Here is an 18,788-nt window from a genome sequence, read left to right on the forward strand (position 1 = left end):
ATCTTCCAATCATGTCCCCTGAATTTCTGCTTCCTGGACAAAAATTCAATCTGCTATACAAGTTGGCTCCTAGTGTAACTTTTTGACAAACATGCTGTCGTTTCAGAGTCGAAATACATCATCAATATATCTTTTTTAATCACATTAGAAAGGAATAAGATGACTTGTGGTGAGGAATTTTTTCCCACCAAAATGAGCTTTACTATCTCTTTAAACTATCATGGCGTGTTCAGATAAAATATAAACCCTGCTTGTTTGTCTCTTAGCTCTTGGTTACTGATCCACACGTAAATTTTATCTGTATGAGTAGTATCTCGTTCTAGCTTAACACCTTTAGAAATGTGTTATTTTCGCAACGTTTATACATTCAATTATGCAACAACATTTGAGAAAGCTCTGGGAAAATTGCTATTTTATGATTTTTCACAAAATGAGCTGTAGTGTCTCTTTAATCTCACATTGCTGTCTCACAATGTCGGTCTCACACGGGTGATTATGTGAGAATGAAAAATCTCACATATCTGTCTCACATGGGTAATCTAGGCCTCACGCTGGTGGTCAAGTGAGAATACAGTATGCTGAATGAATATGAAAGCATCCTTCTGTAGATTCAGTTCAACTGAAATTATTCCTATGTGTGCATACATTGAAGCGTCTTCTACATGTATGCGAGAGTTAGTCGTTTCCTAAAAATAGATCATCTGAGATACTCCTAGTGAGAACTGTCAGGGCATCTCTGCACATACTTTATGTGTAAGAATTCATAAAATATTTAAATGGAGAAACTTTATGCGCCTCCAGATAAATGCCCCCAGGTCAGGATTGAACCACAATGGGATATAGACTTTAAAATCTAGAAAACATATAAGCTGCAGTTATTCAACTCACTATGGAAGTATCTCTGTATCATTGCGCTATAATTAGTATGTTGATGTTGATCTACTAACTTTGATGTAGAGTTCATGTCATGTTACCATATCAAAGTTTTGAATAATATTCCTGTATGGAGTTAAGTTGACTAAGGTGAGCACTATGGTCTATGAGTCTCTTGTTTCGTTTCTTCTTCAAGATGTCGATGTATATCGTTGAGTTACAGGTCAGATCATAGTTTGAAGCGAATTGGGTTACTTTCAGCTGAGTTATTGCATTGGACATTCAACATTTTCCGATACGCACAGGAAGTTTCGGTGAATCTTTTTCCAAGTACTGTATATTGCCCAAATCCGTATTTACTCGACTACTAACGGTGTCATTCGTGTTCTTTCGATACTTTCAGTTGAAAGTGTATCAGTCAAACACCTATGCACATTTCAAGGATAGATAATATACATTTTGTATTCGCAAAGGTACATGTAGTTTTGCTATTTGAATACATATGAATATCTACATTTTCAATGTTTTTGCTTTTGATATCTTTATCACAATTTGTAACGATTGCCATTTCCTCATGGGTGCGAGGCAGTTGAACGACTGGGTAAATGTAGTATGTATATTAACGGCTGGAAATCCCGACAGAAATGAAAGTAGAATGTAAATAGAAGAATTTCATTTAATTTTTGAAAATACATGAAGGTACATGTATGAACTGCAACCCTTCACTCCGAAATACTTTTCTTAAAGCGCTAACGCTTAATGCATGTTGATGTGAAACGTCTCACTTCTTACCCTCATGTTTCTTTTTTTTTTTTAAGGAAAGAAAGAAATATACTACCTCGTCTGTCCAAAATATTCTTTTCAAACGACCATATCTGTATTTAAAAAATCATAAATAACTTTAAGTATTCAACCATCACACGGCTCATTATATGAGAATATATATTTCCTAAAAACTTTCAGAAAGTACACCATTTTTCACTTTAAATACGTATTCTATCATATTTATAGGCCACAGAGGTAAGATCTATAGCATCGTTAGATTGTTCAAATTTCACCTTTCATTCTCAAGTAAGTACGAGTTATCCATTGGTTTAACCACATATTTCTGGGAAACAGAATATTTACGACTTTTTAATGATGTTTCTGACTCCATGGTTCAGATGTTGTTAACTACTGCTACATAAACTACTAGTTTATTAGACAGGGCGTTGCAAATTCTGGCAATAATGGTTAAAATGTACGTCAACAATTGTTTTTTTAAAAATCTGAATGATTACAAAATATACACGTTTAAACAGAGTTCATCATTCTCATCATTTATGTCGGATTTCTGCTCAAGATCATTTTAAATTAACACTTTAACCAACTTAATACCGTTGATTTGAAGAAGAAAAATGATTGCATAAAGATATTTTAGACCGAAGAAAAATTAAAAACACTGATGAAGCATTATACACGAGGGGAAAAATCCCAACAGCAAGAAAGTAAATTTAAAGAGGTGTATGAACTTAATCTTGTGTATAACCTTATCAAAAGAAATAGATAAAACGTCAACAGACATCTATTTCCTTGCTCATAAAAATGAACGATGTCTTGCAATGGTCTGTCAGATGCTGTTTTCCGTTATTTAGTCAATTCCTGCATGCCGGAAAATCACCCAGTCGTATAATGAACTATCCTTTGCAAATCACGACATTTTCTATAGTAGTTTTCAACGGCATATGTAAATAGAAATTGATGAATTTGATTTGCCAGGAAATGGCTGTAATTTTTGTATTTGTGTGGAAAGACGACAAATTATTGCTCAACCCAAAATGATTGATGTCAGAAACAAAAGAAAACAAATCAAAAGTCGCTGGAACTAAAAAGAGTTAAATAGAGGAACTCAACTATTACAGCATCGTCTTACAACCCTTGATTAAAGCATGGATTTCAAAGGCCAGGAAGTCTAAAATTTGGATAAAGATTTTTTCCATTCCATGTAAAATCATGACAACATAGGGTTTCAAGTCACACTGAAGATATCGCCTACCGTTTTCACGAGTCGTTAAAGAATCGAGGTTATAATAATTTGTTGTATTTGCACATTTGATGCCGATAATAACTCTTTTCATATGCAGTTTTGTTTACACATACAATTCACAAAACGAAAACATTCTATACGGTGACGCCAATAATGCAGTAATTATACCATGCTTGCATTGTTTTTATATTTACATAATACAAACAAACTACACTTATTACTTATATTCAAATATTGTTATTTAATATATTTTTTCTTGTATGCAAGGTGAAGATAACGAACAGTGATCAATCTCATATGATGGAAGTTCACTTGCACTCAGTGTTTTTATCGATAAATGAAATACTATGTATCTTGAATATAAATATAGCATTATATATTGAATTGTAGCGAACTTGTTGATCCGTACATGTTTGTACATGACTACAATGTACCTTCTATATTTTGCCAGTAGCATTTCGGCTAATTCTACGCTCTTTTCTATCGTCTTGACTTGCTAGTGCTTTATCTCCACAAGAGGATCAGGAGGTCATAACGCTCCCCAAGTCACCTTCCTCATTCCTATTTATCTATTCTGTACATTCCTTTGTAGCGCTACCCTGGCGTAGAGCTCATGGTGCGAACAAACGTGAATCTATACTGCTTCAGGATGATTGCATATGCATTTTGAGAAACTATCAGAAGAGCATTTTATCATGAAAAAAAAAAATACAGAGCACATGCATCGCCGACACCTATTAACCATATGCCAGATTAGATCGGTAAAGTTGGCTACTAGTAACCAGCTACTAGTAACTGGCTACTTAAAAAGAGAAAAATTGGCTACTAGTAGCCAGCTACTTGAACCAGGAAAAGATAGCTACTAGTAGCCAGTTACTAGTAGCCAGCTACTAAAAGTAAGAAAAGTTAGCTACTCGTAGCCAGTTACTACAAAATATAAAAGTTATAATTACTGATAGCTCGCTACCAGATAAAGATTAATGAGTTTGAAAATTATTATCTATTAGATTTATTTCTAAAGAGGACGAGGAGTCATATGAAATTTCATGCTCAATTATCTCCAATTAAATAACGTTGCAATGCAAAATAAGAATAAACTTTTTGAACTGAGTGTTTACTTTAAAAGTGATACGGATTGAATTCAGACCTTCAATCATTTGATATACCATCCATTTTGAGATATCTGCTACTTTTACAATTTGATTCGAGTTACCCTGAAATTTCAACATAAGTGTGAATACCGTAAGAAACTTTATGTTTGACTTTATGTTTGTATTAGATATCTGACGAATTTACGACTATACATATGACAAGAAGTGATAGATGGTGTTTTGGTACGGCATGAATTTTCAGATATCGCTCTTTAGGAAATCAGTTACTTATACATTTCGATTATCGGTACAATGAAATTTCAAGATCTGTTTGAATACCTTACGGAACTCCGTGTTTATATCATATATTTAATTAACTTACAACGATACGTATGGCGAGTAGTGATATTGGGTATCGTGATATGTCATCAATTTTGAGATATCACGCTTAAGGAAGTCAGCTACATATACCTTTTGATGGCAGGTAAACTGAAATTTCAAGTTTTTCGCAAATATCTGAAGGCACTCTGAGTTTGTATTAGATATCTGACTAATTTACAATTATCAAAGTGAAGAACATTGATATTAGGTATCTTGACATGCCATAGATTTCCAGATATCACCCTTAAGGAAGTCAGCTACTTAATTCCTTAAAAAAAATTGCTATTTTCTTATAACTTTGCCAGGCATTAAATTTTTTTTTTATATGTACTGAAAGCATATGTATAGTCGTAAATTCGTCAGATATCTAATACAAACATAAAGTCAAACATAAAGTTTCTTACGGTATTCACACTTATGTTGAAATTTCAGGGTAACTCGAATCAAATTGTAAAAGTAGCAGATATCTCAAAATGGATGGTATATCAAATGATTGAAGGTCTGAATTCAATCCGTATCACTTTTAAAGTAAACACTCAGTTGAAAAAGTTTATTCGTATTTTGCATTGCAACGTTATGTAATTGGGGATAATTGAGCATGAAATATCATACGACTCCTCGTCTTTTTTAGAAATAAATCTGATAGATAATAATTTTCACACTCATTAACCTTTATCTGGTAGCTAGCTATCAGTACTTATAAATTTTATATTTTGTAGTAGCTGGCTACGAGTAGCTAACTTTTCTTACATTTAGTAGCTGCCTACTAGTAACTGGCTACTAGTAGCTATCTTTTCCTGGTTCAAGTAGCTGGCTACTAGTAGCCAATTTTTTTCTTTTTAAGTAGCCAGTTACTAGTAGCTGGTTACTAGTAGCCAACTTTACCGATCTTGCCAGATTGATGAAGTTGAAAGATATTTTATTTTTAGGGCTGATAAATAGTGAATGACGATGGACTCTTTTTTCATCTGTGAAGTCATCTTCAGGTAAGCGAAAATGAAACTAAACAAACTGAGCAGAACCCAATAATCATTCATTAGACAACGAATGTTGAACAACACGAAATGTGATGGGCATATGTGAGTCTATATACTACTTGCTATTATGTTACTAAAAGACTCCATTATTGCTTAACTTTGAACACATTACAGATTTAATGAATTTTTGAAGTCCATTGGGTTGGTTTTTACTGTAGTCCGTCTGTTTTTAAGGAAAACTTTTCAGATTTACAATTCCTATGGTATTTTCTCACTACCGTCCGCCTGTCTATCCCTAAAACTACATAGTGCTGAGGGAATTCCAATAATAGCCCGTCTGTCTCTAACAAAACTTATACAGGTCCTATTGGATTTCTAAACATTAACTAAAACGGCATTTCTTTTTTCATCTATAATCAAAATATACATGTAGATATAATTCAGTTGAGTCAAGACAAGTATGATGACAATGAAGGAATCCGATTTATCATTGATGTGGACATCTAATGCAATATACAGTTTGAATTTGATCACAACAAATTGCAATACCCCATGCAGTAGGGATATACTGTATTAAGTCAATTATATTGAAATAAGATGGAACATTAAGGTAAACCGACCTCATGCACTCCTACACACATAATAATTTCGAAGTAATTGAACGGAAAATACAGTGGGACCTAATGGTCCGTTTAATCTTTCAAAGAAGCATCATGTTAAGAAACCTAGCCATTTCCCTAGACGCACTAGTTCCTTCTAATGCCATCTAGTAATATTCTCTTATGGCCCTTGTGCAATTTTCATCACCGGCCCTCTCCTATTATTATAGCCTTTATTATGCTCATTGGTTTGAAACAAATGAAATCAGATCATTGATGACCGGTCCAATATCTTAAATTGTGGGCTGTCCAGTGCGGAGTTTGATGAATGAAACATTGAACTTCGGACCGCAATTTAATCTTCTTATAGTTACTCTGAGAAGTTGAGTAAATTCCAATAAACCTTCCCAATCTTTAACCATGTGGGGTTCTGTTTTGATAACAATTACTATATTTGTCTCCAATTACTCACGATTTTTGTTACTGTGATAAAATGTCCTCACCACACATATTGTCTTTGACAGAGAGAAATTTCGACTATTAGAAAATGTAGTTTAGATTCATTTAAAGGCGCAAAATATTGATTACATGTTGTCTTTATAAGAACGCCATCTGATACCATTCACTTCTATTGCATCTGCCGCAGGGCATGTGTTAGCATCTCAATCAAACTTTCAGACTTAAAGAGAGCAATGATAACCAAGACTATTTTCATTATTCAAAGCCTCAAGTACAAACAGACATCAGCGCAAGAAATCGAAATTTAAAGTACAAAGGCAACCCATGAATTATTAAAACACTAAAAGGCTATAAACTCGGCTATCTTGTTAAGAGGATGAAGGTAACCAAGGTTCAAACCAATCAAACACTAAGAACAAACGCGTGCGGCACGTCACTTTGTCGTATTCTGTAAGCTCCATTCAAGCAAATAAAAGTACAATTTTTTCAGTGAAAGTGTCACAGATATTTTGAGAATAAGCTTAGTACACAACGTCATAATAACAATGTGTACTCAACAGGGATGTACTTGTTTTACTTTCAAAATTGTCTTTACAGCCAGTGTTTACTTGTACTAAAGGAAAAGGAGCTGTAATTGAGTGCATGTACAAGACTTAGGGCCCCGCGGGGACCCTAATTCATATATTGCAAGTACCAATGCTAATGGAACATGAATTCATTCATGTTTGTCAAGACAGGGGAGTAATTATGTTCTTTCCCCAAATCTGCATTGGCATGTGTAACAGCAGGATAAACTAACTTCGTATATAAAATATCTAAGTATAAAACTTACTGGAAATGTCTGCTGTACATGCAGCTTTACCTTTAACCCCATTACCCCTAAAATATCATTGGTGTCTTCCTTTTATGATCAACTACCTTTGAATAAAATATGAAAGGTTTTTGTCGGAAACTGTTCAAGATATCGAGTGAAAACGAAAGGGACTGACAAATAAACACGCAAACAGAATAAACAGCAGTTTCTACAATAAAAGGTATTGAAAATTTTTAAAGGTACCGTGTTACAATAGTGTTGTATTATATGTGTAATGAAGGTCTGCTGTCACCTTAAAATTTGACCTCATGACCACTAGATATATAGATGCTCTTTCTTTGTACAAAATATGAAACATCTGTGTTTAAAACCTTTCAACTTATCGTGTCACAATCGAAGCCTACTAAAGTTGGAGACTGAAGGTCTGTTGTGATCTCGACATAAACCTCATGGCTTAAAAAATTATAGGTGTCTCTCTTTATTGGTGAACTACATGCAACTCTTTAAAAATGTTGAAAACTATTCAAGATGTCACAACGATATTAATGACCGAACGAACTACATGGTTCCTATAAGGCTTCGGCGTTTTCAGTACGTGACCTTAATCTACATTATATTCACTGTCATTTGACAATTGCAATTTATGAAAGATTGTTTAGTATGTTTTATAGTGTGACCATTGAGATGAGCTAAGGTCTTGCAACACGACTAAAGACAGGTAGTACTCTACATCGTCATAATGGCTGACTTCCTTTAAAAACATGGATGACAAAATCGATATCAGCAATATTTGACTTTTCCTTTTCCATTTAAATACCTAGCCGAGTAGCTCAGTAGGTTAGAATACCGACTGCTGAACTGTAGGTCGCAGGTTCAAAAAAAAAAAAAAAGAATACCGACTGCTGAACTGTAGGTCGCAGGTTCGAGTCCAGCAGGGGTTTTAATTTTATTTTCAGATTACCTTCTACTAAAACTGTATTTTTTGACAAAATAAAGTAAATTTGAAAATTTTCAAATTCAAAATATTTTTGTACATATCCTACACTTTTCATCTACATCAAATTTCTCTGGTGTAGCATAACTCCTTAACGCGGGGTATATAACAGTGCATTGTAACGGAATATTTAGTTTTGATATTTGTATTGTTTTGAGCAAAGCAATTGTCAAAAACAAAACGAACGAAAGTATGAGAAATTTTGTCTGGTTATCAAAAATGTTTGTGGAATTTTAAAAACAATTTATTTCATTTTCGGGTTTTTCGATGAAATACCGCAGTGACGGCGATGTTTTTCAAGAGCACTTTGGGTAATTCTCATAGAGCAAATCACGCGACTCACATGTATAATCATTTGAACGAGCTCGTCGCGACGCGAAGCGCTCGCTAAACGCAGAATATTTCTTGACATACCAATTGCAAATTGAGGCACAAGAGAAAACCCTCAAAAATTAATATTCAGACATTGAATTCAGGTTACATCCGAAGAAACCCCACCAAATCCCAGTACTCTTTTTTGTGCTTTTAAAGATGAAAAGGTTAAGATAAAAAACAGTGATTAATCTCATATAAGTCTTATAGAGAATACAAATATTAAAAAGTTGTGCAAACACAGACCCCTGAACATACCAGGGATGGAATCAGGTGCATAGAAGGAGTAAGCATCCCCTGTTGAACTCTGTACCTTGATCAGGTAAACGGAGTAATCCATAGTCAAAACTAGTATGTAAAGAACGGTTTAACATATGAAACTTCTATGTCACATACATATATATGTACTAAAAAGTTGCTTCTGAGAAAGGTATTGCAGAGTATTTATGTAAATAATAAAATTGTGGTTGTTATATATGAGATGAAAGTCGCATACATTGCAGAAAAATGCATAATCCGTGTTATGGATTCCTACAATGATGCATTGAAACCTAATGCACTGTTACAGTAGCTCAGTGCTAGAATGTTCGCTTCGTAACAGGGAAGGGGGGGGGGTTCTTGAGCTCGAGCCCCGCTCGTGTCATGGCCGCGTCAAATATAAGACTTGAACATAGGTAGTGATACCCCCTTCGCCAAACGCTCGGCATATAGAAGTGAGAATCGCGGGTCTTTCAGATATAACAGTTAAAACGGAGGTACCATGTCGCGGCAGGCGTGGGCATGTTAAAGAAACCCACTGCTGTGGCACTGAGCGCTAAGCATTAATTCTGAATCTGTGGTGCTTCACCTACATCAATACATGTACGGGTGGAAAATTCTCGACGGGACATTAAACAGGCAACCAACCCATCTAACGCATTAGATACCTTTATTTGAAGTACAATAACTAACGCTTACCTATAATACACGATGGTTTATTTCATGCGTTTAGAGTTTGTTCTTCTTGGACTATTTCCCTTCATAAAATCATTTCCAAATATGGAGACATGTCAAGATCAGGTGATTTTTCAGCGGTTATGTTCAAATGTCTTACAGGTCAATAATATCTATATTTTAGGTACTTGACAGTGTTTATATAAAAAAAAAATATATCAAATATAATAATTAATATAATAATATCGTATAATATATGTAAGCCCTATTTATTATACTTACTCAAGATAAAAGGTAAACACCCCCCACCCCCCGCGAAAACCTATTTTCTTAAAATTTCAAAACTGCCGCGAAGTTGGTCACCGAGTTCGTGAAATTTATTATTTAAACAGACGTTACAAAAGAAAACCAGATCTAACTAGATTGAAACAAAATGTTGTCTTCTTAGTCGCAAATAACAAGAAATGGATTGTAAGAGAAAATCAGCAGAATACGCACAGCGAATATGAAATCTAAATCCATTGCGAAAAGGGCTACATGTGGTTAAAGATGTTTGTGGAGATCTTGAATTACCGAGGTTGGATGGCCACTGAAAGATAACACATAAAAGTTTGGTCCTGAGATTCTTGAAAAGATGCCACCACATTTTCTCTATTTCGTAATTATCTCCCCTTAGAATTGGGTATGGCCTTTCATATGAATAATTTTGAATCCCCTTTACCCAAGGATGCTTTATGACAAGGTTGAAGTCGAAAATGTGTCAAGTTTAAGACCAGACAGATTAACGCTGTACAACAGGTTCTTAGTGCGACTAATCATAGTCCTGCTGAATTTAAGATGGTGTTTAAAGAATTTTGTATATACATGTATCCCCATGTAAAACTTTAATCCCTACCTCTAGGGGCCATGATGTGGGAAAATTTGAATCTTCATTATGTCAGAAAGCTACCAGTACGTGGTTTTTGAGAAGAAGATTTTTGAATGAGGTATCCCTATTTTTACTTTTTCTTGATTATCTTCCCTTTACAGAAGAGATGGTCCTTCATTTGAACAAACTTTCAGTCAAGGATACTCTGTAAAGTTTGGTCGAAATTGCCCTATGGTTTTAAAAATGTTGTGAAAACGCCAGCACAGACAACAGACAATTTCTATAGGAAAATATTTCTTAAGTCTTTGGCTCAGGTGAGCTAAAACGTGCACAACATTTTAGGTAATTATACAATAATCTTCAGAATAAATTTTGTTAAAATGCTGTTATCCATGCGTTCACTCTGGCACTAAATTAAAATAAAGAATTACTACATGTATCCAGGAACGTTTAAAAATCAAAATGGCGTAACCCCAGACTCCGTAAGGTTTTTAGTAAATGGAATATCAGTAAAACTATAAGTCAACAACGCCAAAAAAAAAAAAAGCAAATGATTCTGATTTTATATGACATTTTCCCTTATAATTATGGTGATTACTACCGAATCATAGTCAATATATTTCAAATCGATTGGTATATAACTAACACATCAAATAATTCCACCATTATCAGTTGTAGGCAACTCGAAAAATCTGCTGAAGATAACGCAATGAACATGTGATCACCACCTTCAATTTCCCAATACAGCAATACAGAAAAAGGAGTATATTGAACCCGAAGCAAAGCATTCATTATCATGTGATGAAAACAAATATAGTTCAGCAAGTATGGGCAGCTTGAAATCAAAATATGAAAAGAATACATTGAGAAGATGGGATTGAAAGCAAAGTCGAGATAATACTATTGTTCTCGTGATCCGACAGCATCTGAGAAGAGGTGATGGAATTTATTTGTTTGGATTACAAAAAAACTAAAGAAATTTAAAAAAACAACAAGATAAAGCCCAACCAGCTCTACAATAATATATATTTTTTACACTACTCAGTAATTAAAAAAAAATCTTGTAGTTTGATAATTAGATTCCACAGGTTAATCGATCCACGGTTCAAATCATTTGCATGCAGGACATATCTGGATTTGGTTGATGGTGTCAAATGCCGAATGATATGCATGTCTAAGTGCCAAAGAATGTTTCAAATCAAAGAGGGACATAATAATGAGAAATGTTGCCAGCAGGACATTGCGAATTGGGGTAAAACTCATCAAAGAGTACTTTTAACTAATTTTCATTTAATTAAATTCCAAATGATTCAACCTCAAGAATTACTGGTACATCGGGGGCGCGTTAATAACGTTGCAATGCCAGATGTGGTACATGTCCAAACATACAAGAATATCGCATGGATTCAAAGGCGGAAAAATATTTACTATTCGTTCACCTCTAACCTACATCCGTTCAATTTAAAGCTGGGGCTGCGGTGAGTGTTATCTTAGACAGACCGGAGATACCCTTTAACACAGAAACAACAAACTCGAGAACCAAAATATTAAGGTACTCTCGTGTAAGAGACCGGGAAATAAACGTATATCCTAATTTCAGAATTTGTCCATCCAAGTTTTATAAAGGAACAACTAAAAACTAAACGTGAAAAAAAAATCATATACTGTATTAATAAAACATAACATTACGATACCATTCTGCATTATACTACAGTACACATACGTTATAATATATACATGCATACATTGTGTGCTAATTAATACTAATTGTGGGTGCGGTAACTTTTGTAAACCAAAAGTCAAAAATATGTATACAACCTTCATTTTGTGAATGATTTCAGTGTTCCTGTGCTTTTGGACACCCCCCCCCCCCATCTGCATCTGCGGGTGGCCTCGTCATCAGAGCTGGGACTGGTGGCGTGCTCCTGTAATCTAGCTACTTGGAGGTCAGAGTTGGTTCAGTTATTATAACACCAACTCTGACCACCAAGCAGCTAGATTACAGAAGCACGCCACCACTCCCAGTCGTTTTCAAAAGTCGATACAGGATCTTCAGAGCATTTGAAAATTCGATAAAGAATCTTAAGAATATTGGTAAAGTGAATAATAATGAAACTTGACCCGACAACTAGGAAGCGTTGCAATTGCTCCGTCAATGATCTTAATTTGTTCGAGATTCAGTGGCAAAATATACTGTGTCCTTTATGCATTGTCATTTTCTCTGTGTGTGTGTGTATTAAATGCATTGCTAGTTTTCTATCTTTGCCGTGCTTTCTTTTTTGTCCGATATATAGATTGGATTCTTTATAATAGCGTGTAATGGTTCGATAGAGGAAAGAACTTGTAACTAATCCCTTTGCGTGGAGTAAACAGATCTCATGTGCGTGGAACTCGTTGCGTTTTTGCTTCAAGTATACAACCTTTGAATCAGAAACTATAACTGATGGTTATATATATGTGTAACTGTCAACTTCATATAAAAGCAAAACGGCCAAACTTTGAGGCAGATAAAAGTGTCATTATTTATTGGTGTTAAATACCCAACTGTTACGTGTATATCCAGATAGAAAAGGGAAATTATATAAAATGCATGCTCTGGAATTCTACCAGATCAAATATGAAAAGAACAAATATATCATTGTACATATACGAAGGACTCAAAGGGAAAATGTATTTATATTCAGATAAATAATAAAACAACAGAAGTCGAACAAATTTGGAAAGAGCTTTGTTTCTTGTGATCTCAGTCCATATGGTAATGTGTTTTACGCAATATGGAAATTAATTAAATCTTTTCGTTTGAACATACTGGCTGAAAAAGGTACTCACTTGTATCCATCGATAGAAAACAAGAGGCTTAAGACGCTTAAAATTAAATATGTACCATTACGGTATTGGGGGACGTGAACCAGAATATCTTTCTTTGTAAAGGACATCCCTATTCATTTGAGAGTGATCGGGCTGTATTCACAATCAATATCACGACAAACTCTTCAAAAAGTGTGGTTCTCTCCATCTTCCTTTGTGAAAATCATCAATATAAATAAAATATGGATTGTTCTACCTAATTTGTAAAGGAAACCAAATGGAATGGATATCTAAAATCGCACCAGTACAACTTTTGAACTGCTTTATTTTATCTGAATATCAATCCTCGTAAAATCAAAATGTTTGAACTACGCACAATCAAGCTACAGGGTTTGTCATTTTATGATTCTATTTTAAACGTGATCCGTTTGAATTTTAAAAGAGAATATTTGTTATAAGAAATTTCTGACACATTTCGAGAATCTGATACAATCATGTCCGATTGTGACATGCACATAAAAGGCACATGATACAGGCATTAATGTATCTTAAAGACGGAATTGTGCAGAGTCAAAGAAGCATAAATCTGAGGTTTCTATGGATCCTAGATGTTTGCCGGAGGTGCTGAGTTTGAATCAACAATATAGTCATTCTCTCACCAGAACTCGCGTTGCACAAGCTTCACTTACACCCCTGTCAAGGCTTTTAACGACGTGACAATATAATCACATGATATAAACCGTCATTCTCGTTTCCTTTCCCTTTAAAAGTTCTGGCAACAGGTGATTCATCAGGCTCTTTTCATAGCCGACTGGCACTTCGATAAGTACATTTTTAACAGTTAGCTGATTGCCTCTTATTTCACAAGTTTATCGTATTTTTTACAGCCTTTTTTACTTTTGATTCAATGTTTACATTATATCTCCACCACGTGAATGTTCTACATTCATACGCATATCACGAAGTAGTTTCAAATTTTGGATCAGAAAACAGCGATTTTAAACAATTTACAGTAGGCATCAATTTAATTGCACCAAAATCATTTAAGAATATGACTAAATATTTAGTCCAAAACATAAATGTTGGATATTACAAACTTTTACAAGATTTCTGTAAAACGCCGCAGAGGGAGGTGTAGTGCGAGTAGCGCACGGAATGCATTACAGTAAGGAGGTATATAGGAGTTAAGGGGCATAACTCCATGACATGCAAATTAATGTTTAAAACGATCTGAAAACAACACAAAAGCACATAGTTTTTGAGTTGTTAAAAGTTTGTGTCAGGAAATTGTTAACACTTTTCTTTGTCTTACTTAAAGTACCTACGCCTGTCGCGACTTCGGTTTTAAAGGGGCATGGACACAATTTGAGCTGAAAATTTTCAAAGTTTATTTTCCATTTTTATTGTTTACAATGCTTAACTAAAGTATTTCTAATGGTCAACCAAAATTTGAAGATTAGTTGTTGAGTTATAAGTGAGATACAGCACTTGCAATTCTTGTTGTGTAAACAAGGCTAGTGCCATGATTTTGTTTACATTAGATGTTAAAAATAGAAAATAGCGTGTTTAAAACAAAATGAGATGTGCCAAACACTACAAAATAGTTAATTGTGTTAAAAATTCACTTATAGTTTGAACAAGTCTGCTTTAAACGAAACCTTTACAAGTTTATTTAACTTATGTAAACAAAAACATGACACGAGCCGTGTTTACGTAACGAGGACTTGTGACCATCGTATCTCCCATGTACCTTGATTACACAGGCACTCGACATGGGTCTCTCGGACATGATCTAAAAAAAAAACTGATGTCACGATGTGCGTTGACACGGCAAATAACCCTCACCCCTACGATGTAAGCGCCATGAATAGACCAATATGTGTGGCACTTTACCTACAGCTGGTTTTGTCTTTACAGGAGTGAAAACCCCTCAAATGGGACGTAAAACAACATAAAAAATTGAAATCTCACGAAAGTTGTATAAAACACATTTCATAAGTGAACAACCACTACGCACTAATAGGTCTCCCAGAACCTACATCAGACCCCCTGTCGTACATAACTAACCCGACTAAAATCATACAACAAATTATGAAATTAATAATAAACACAAATGAATAAACAAATAAGAAATAAATCAAAACTTCCATAGGTTGTATATCACAACATCTTAGCAAACATGTTCTCTAACTTCAGCTTCTGATGAAGAACCATATGATTTTTTTTTTCATATTGTGTGGTCCGTTGTAAACTGAAAGTTACATGTGCGTTTCATTGACTATGTACATTGCTGTATTTGAAATACATTGACTTCTTCGCCAAGTGCCTTTTACGTTTATGTCAAAACGAAGACATCATAATTGTATTGGATTTTTCGCAATTGGTTTCTTTAAGCCATTAGGTCTCTCTAAATTGATGAAAATTATTGATTTTCTAATCACGTCTTCCTATGATTGTAAATATCGAATATATGTATAATTTTGAATATGTGTTTTATGATGGGGTACTAGTTCAGCGACATTGTATAAGTCGAGTACATTTGTTTCAAGCACGGTAAAAAAGTAGTTACAGGATATCGACTTCCTATAAGCAATCGCCAAAGTAGCTAATAAAATTTGGAGATAAAAAGGAAACATAGATTTGATAACACACAACAAAGATTCAATTTGCAGCTGTCGATGCATTAGGTAAGAATATGGCGTATAAACTAGATAATTTGACGTTGTAGCGGTCTCATTCTGCTTTACACATTTATCCATTAACAACTTCGTAGGTGGAATTATTATCCAATTTATCCACGAACTGAAAGAGAAATCTCTAAATTAATCAATTATCTACAGATATAATGATCCCTGATGTTAATGTCAATATCATCATCGGAAAATGTTGTACATGTTCTAGAGATGAAAAATAGATTCAGATTTCCAATTTAGGAACGATAGGGGGTATGGAAATAGTCATAAATAAGAAATCAAAATTTGCTTCATTGCCAAACATACATATATTTTATGATCAGGTTGATATTTTTTAAGGATACTAATAAACTTTAGATAATAATCAAGTATACGATATCAATGTGCATCTGTTTTGGCAAAATAACTCAAGAATTCTTTTGAAATTATGTAAACAATAGAAGTAAAATAGAAAATGGAGAGAAATGAAGGCATCACATAGTTCTTAAGTACTCGCTAGAAAACATGTTGCGCAAAACTGATCACTACCTGTAGAAGTATGCAAAGAAGCGTTATCTTTGTAGACTTATATACCAAGAGTGACGTGTATGGTTTTTTTTTTAAATAAGTACGTACGTTACAAAAAATGTGATCAAGGAATAGCAAAAATTATGAGTTATAAAAGCTAATTACATGTACATTGTACACAATAAAGTTGTACACAACCAATGTGGAAATTTTCTGTAATATTTCACCAACTGTAATGGCAGCATGATGACTCGAGGGATTTTGGAGAGTTTCCAAATGAAAAATTCCAACAATAGCCACCACTCAATTAATGAAGCGTAAATACACATGATGCTACGTTGAATATTGCTTTTCTACGTTTTATATCCACTTCTCGTCTTATGTTCTCATTTTCTCTTGAAGTAAGATACGAAAAAGAAAAAACCTACCAATGTTATGAATATATAATCCAATTTAAAAGTTAATTCGAAAAAAACAATCGGATTGAATCCTAATTTCTAGTTTGTTAAAATAAAAATACCTGCATGTACAAAGTGGTTTACATTTACTCCGTTCAAATCGAGAAGAAAGAGTTCGCGAATGCCATGAAATATGCAAAAAAAGTTGAATACACAGGAGAACCAGCTGAGGTGTAAAAAGATTCAAAGGTAACACGTGGGCAATTATGTATCTAGCACATGGGCACATGGTAAAACGTTTCAAATTACTTTATTCGAATTACGCAGATTTAGAACGTGTCAAATTTACCAATAGCTATGCTCTACGGATTCCGAAACACGTGCCTGTTTTCGGGATTACGTCCTATTCTTTTAATTTTGTAGAAAAAATGTGTAGCTTCATTTTCTATGTTTCTTCTTATTTTGATTTCCTAAATAGTAAAGCATTTCTACCCAAGTAATTAATTTACCCTCGGGAAGTTTTAAACATAGCAATTGGGGAGATTTTGTATTGAATAACCTATATAAGCAAATGGGTTCTTTTTTACTCCTAGTTCTTTTATATTTTCAATCGACTGTAATACTTAACCGGACTATCACCCTTGTGCAAATAACCCGAGGCGGGAAATCAAAGTTCTTCAGGAAGTACCACCTTCAACATTTGATTTCATTTGAAGAACAATATACACATAGCCAAACTTGAGTGAGGAACTCTGATGAGTAAATAACGCCTGTCCTTGGAATGAACATGATTCAATATTCGCCATTGCCAGAAAGTCACGTGCTATATTTATATCAGCGTGAAATCACAATTAATTGTCATGTCCATTATAGTTTTCATTTATCTGTTATTTTAACTTATTCATGACATGCAAATCTTAAACCAGAGTTAAAACTCGTAACGATCAAATTTCTGAAATTATTGTATTAAATATATCATATGCAAAACACTAAAAAAAAAAAAAAAAAAAAAAAAAACCAACAAAAAACAAAAAGAATACCGGTCGTAACAGGGATAGAAAATAAATTGAACTTGTATAATAAGCAAAACAGACTTCGGGAAAATATTAGCTTACCTTCATAGGCAGTCTTTCATATATATGAAAATAAAACGTTCGTCACAATGGTTTTACTCTGAGTTGGTCTCGATTGGTTGCAAAAGCTCGGTTAGATAACAGGCAATGTGACGTGAGCGAATGAAATAAAGAAACTCGGGCGTTTTGTTAGAAGATCACGGTGCAATATAGTAAATAGCCCGGAAAAAATCACACATCGTACAATCAATTTTTCAACAGTCCTTCATCTGTGGGTTTTAACTTGAATCTTCTGTTCAAATCACCGTTGTTGGCCGAAGCTATATATGATATATATGTATCAGTATAATCTTGCAGATCACTCTGTAAATATTGTAGTTCCTTACAATTATATACTACAAACACAATCCGAGTCTTTCTAATATACACGTGTTTGCGGATTACCTCTAGGTTTATCGATTCGGGGTAAACGCAGAACCAATCATATGTGCGGAAGTCCAGTATATTTTCCTTAATCACTTTCTAAGTATTTACTGGTACAGACAATAATAGTTTTTCTCCATTTACTGAAGAATCCAGATTTCCTCTGAAACCCAACAAGAAAGCTTGATACAATATATATGATAGTCGGTTTACATATATATTATGTAAATTACGCTTATCATCCTCCATTAGATACCAAACCAGAAATCTATCATGTTCACTAAATATTCAATCTCGTATGATGGTTCTGTCAAGCCGGAAAGAAGCCAATAACAATTATGCTCGTCGCAGTGTTCTTCTAAAAGTGGTGTCTATATCAGTGGCTTTTATCAAACACAAGTCATATTTGTGTAGAGGGAAACCTCACTCTAATCATTACTTAGATATAATTAAACAAAAGAGGTGGCAAGCTTCTCTCGTAGCTTGTTCATTTGCAAGT

General features: G+C 34.2%; 1 protein-coding gene across 4 annotated transcripts in view; it reads right to left on the reverse strand.

Moving 5' to 3' along the window:
• Nucleotides 1-18,278, reverse strand: part of LOC125672354 (allatostatin-A receptor-like) — a 104,144-nt gene extending 85,866 nt beyond the window's left edge. For 2 of the 4 annotated variants that reach the window (XM_048908600.2, XM_048908604.2), the window contains exons 1-2: nucleotides 17,909-18,278; nucleotides 1,712-1,748 (exon numbers count right to left, since the gene is read on the reverse strand). The gene's annotated coding sequence lies outside the window, so the exon portion shown is untranslated. The remainder of the gene's footprint in view (nucleotides 1-1,711; nucleotides 1,749-17,908) is intronic. The other 2 variants (XM_048908603.2, XM_056163048.1) reach the window with 2 other exon arrangements.
• Nucleotides 18,279-18,788: the final 510 nt, after the last annotated feature.

This window comes from Ostrea edulis, chromosome 4, assembly GCF_947568905.1.
Source record: "Ostrea edulis chromosome 4, xbOstEdul1.1, whole genome shotgun sequence".
Taxonomy (NCBI): Eukaryota; Metazoa; Mollusca; class Bivalvia; order Ostreida; family Ostreidae; genus Ostrea; species Ostrea edulis.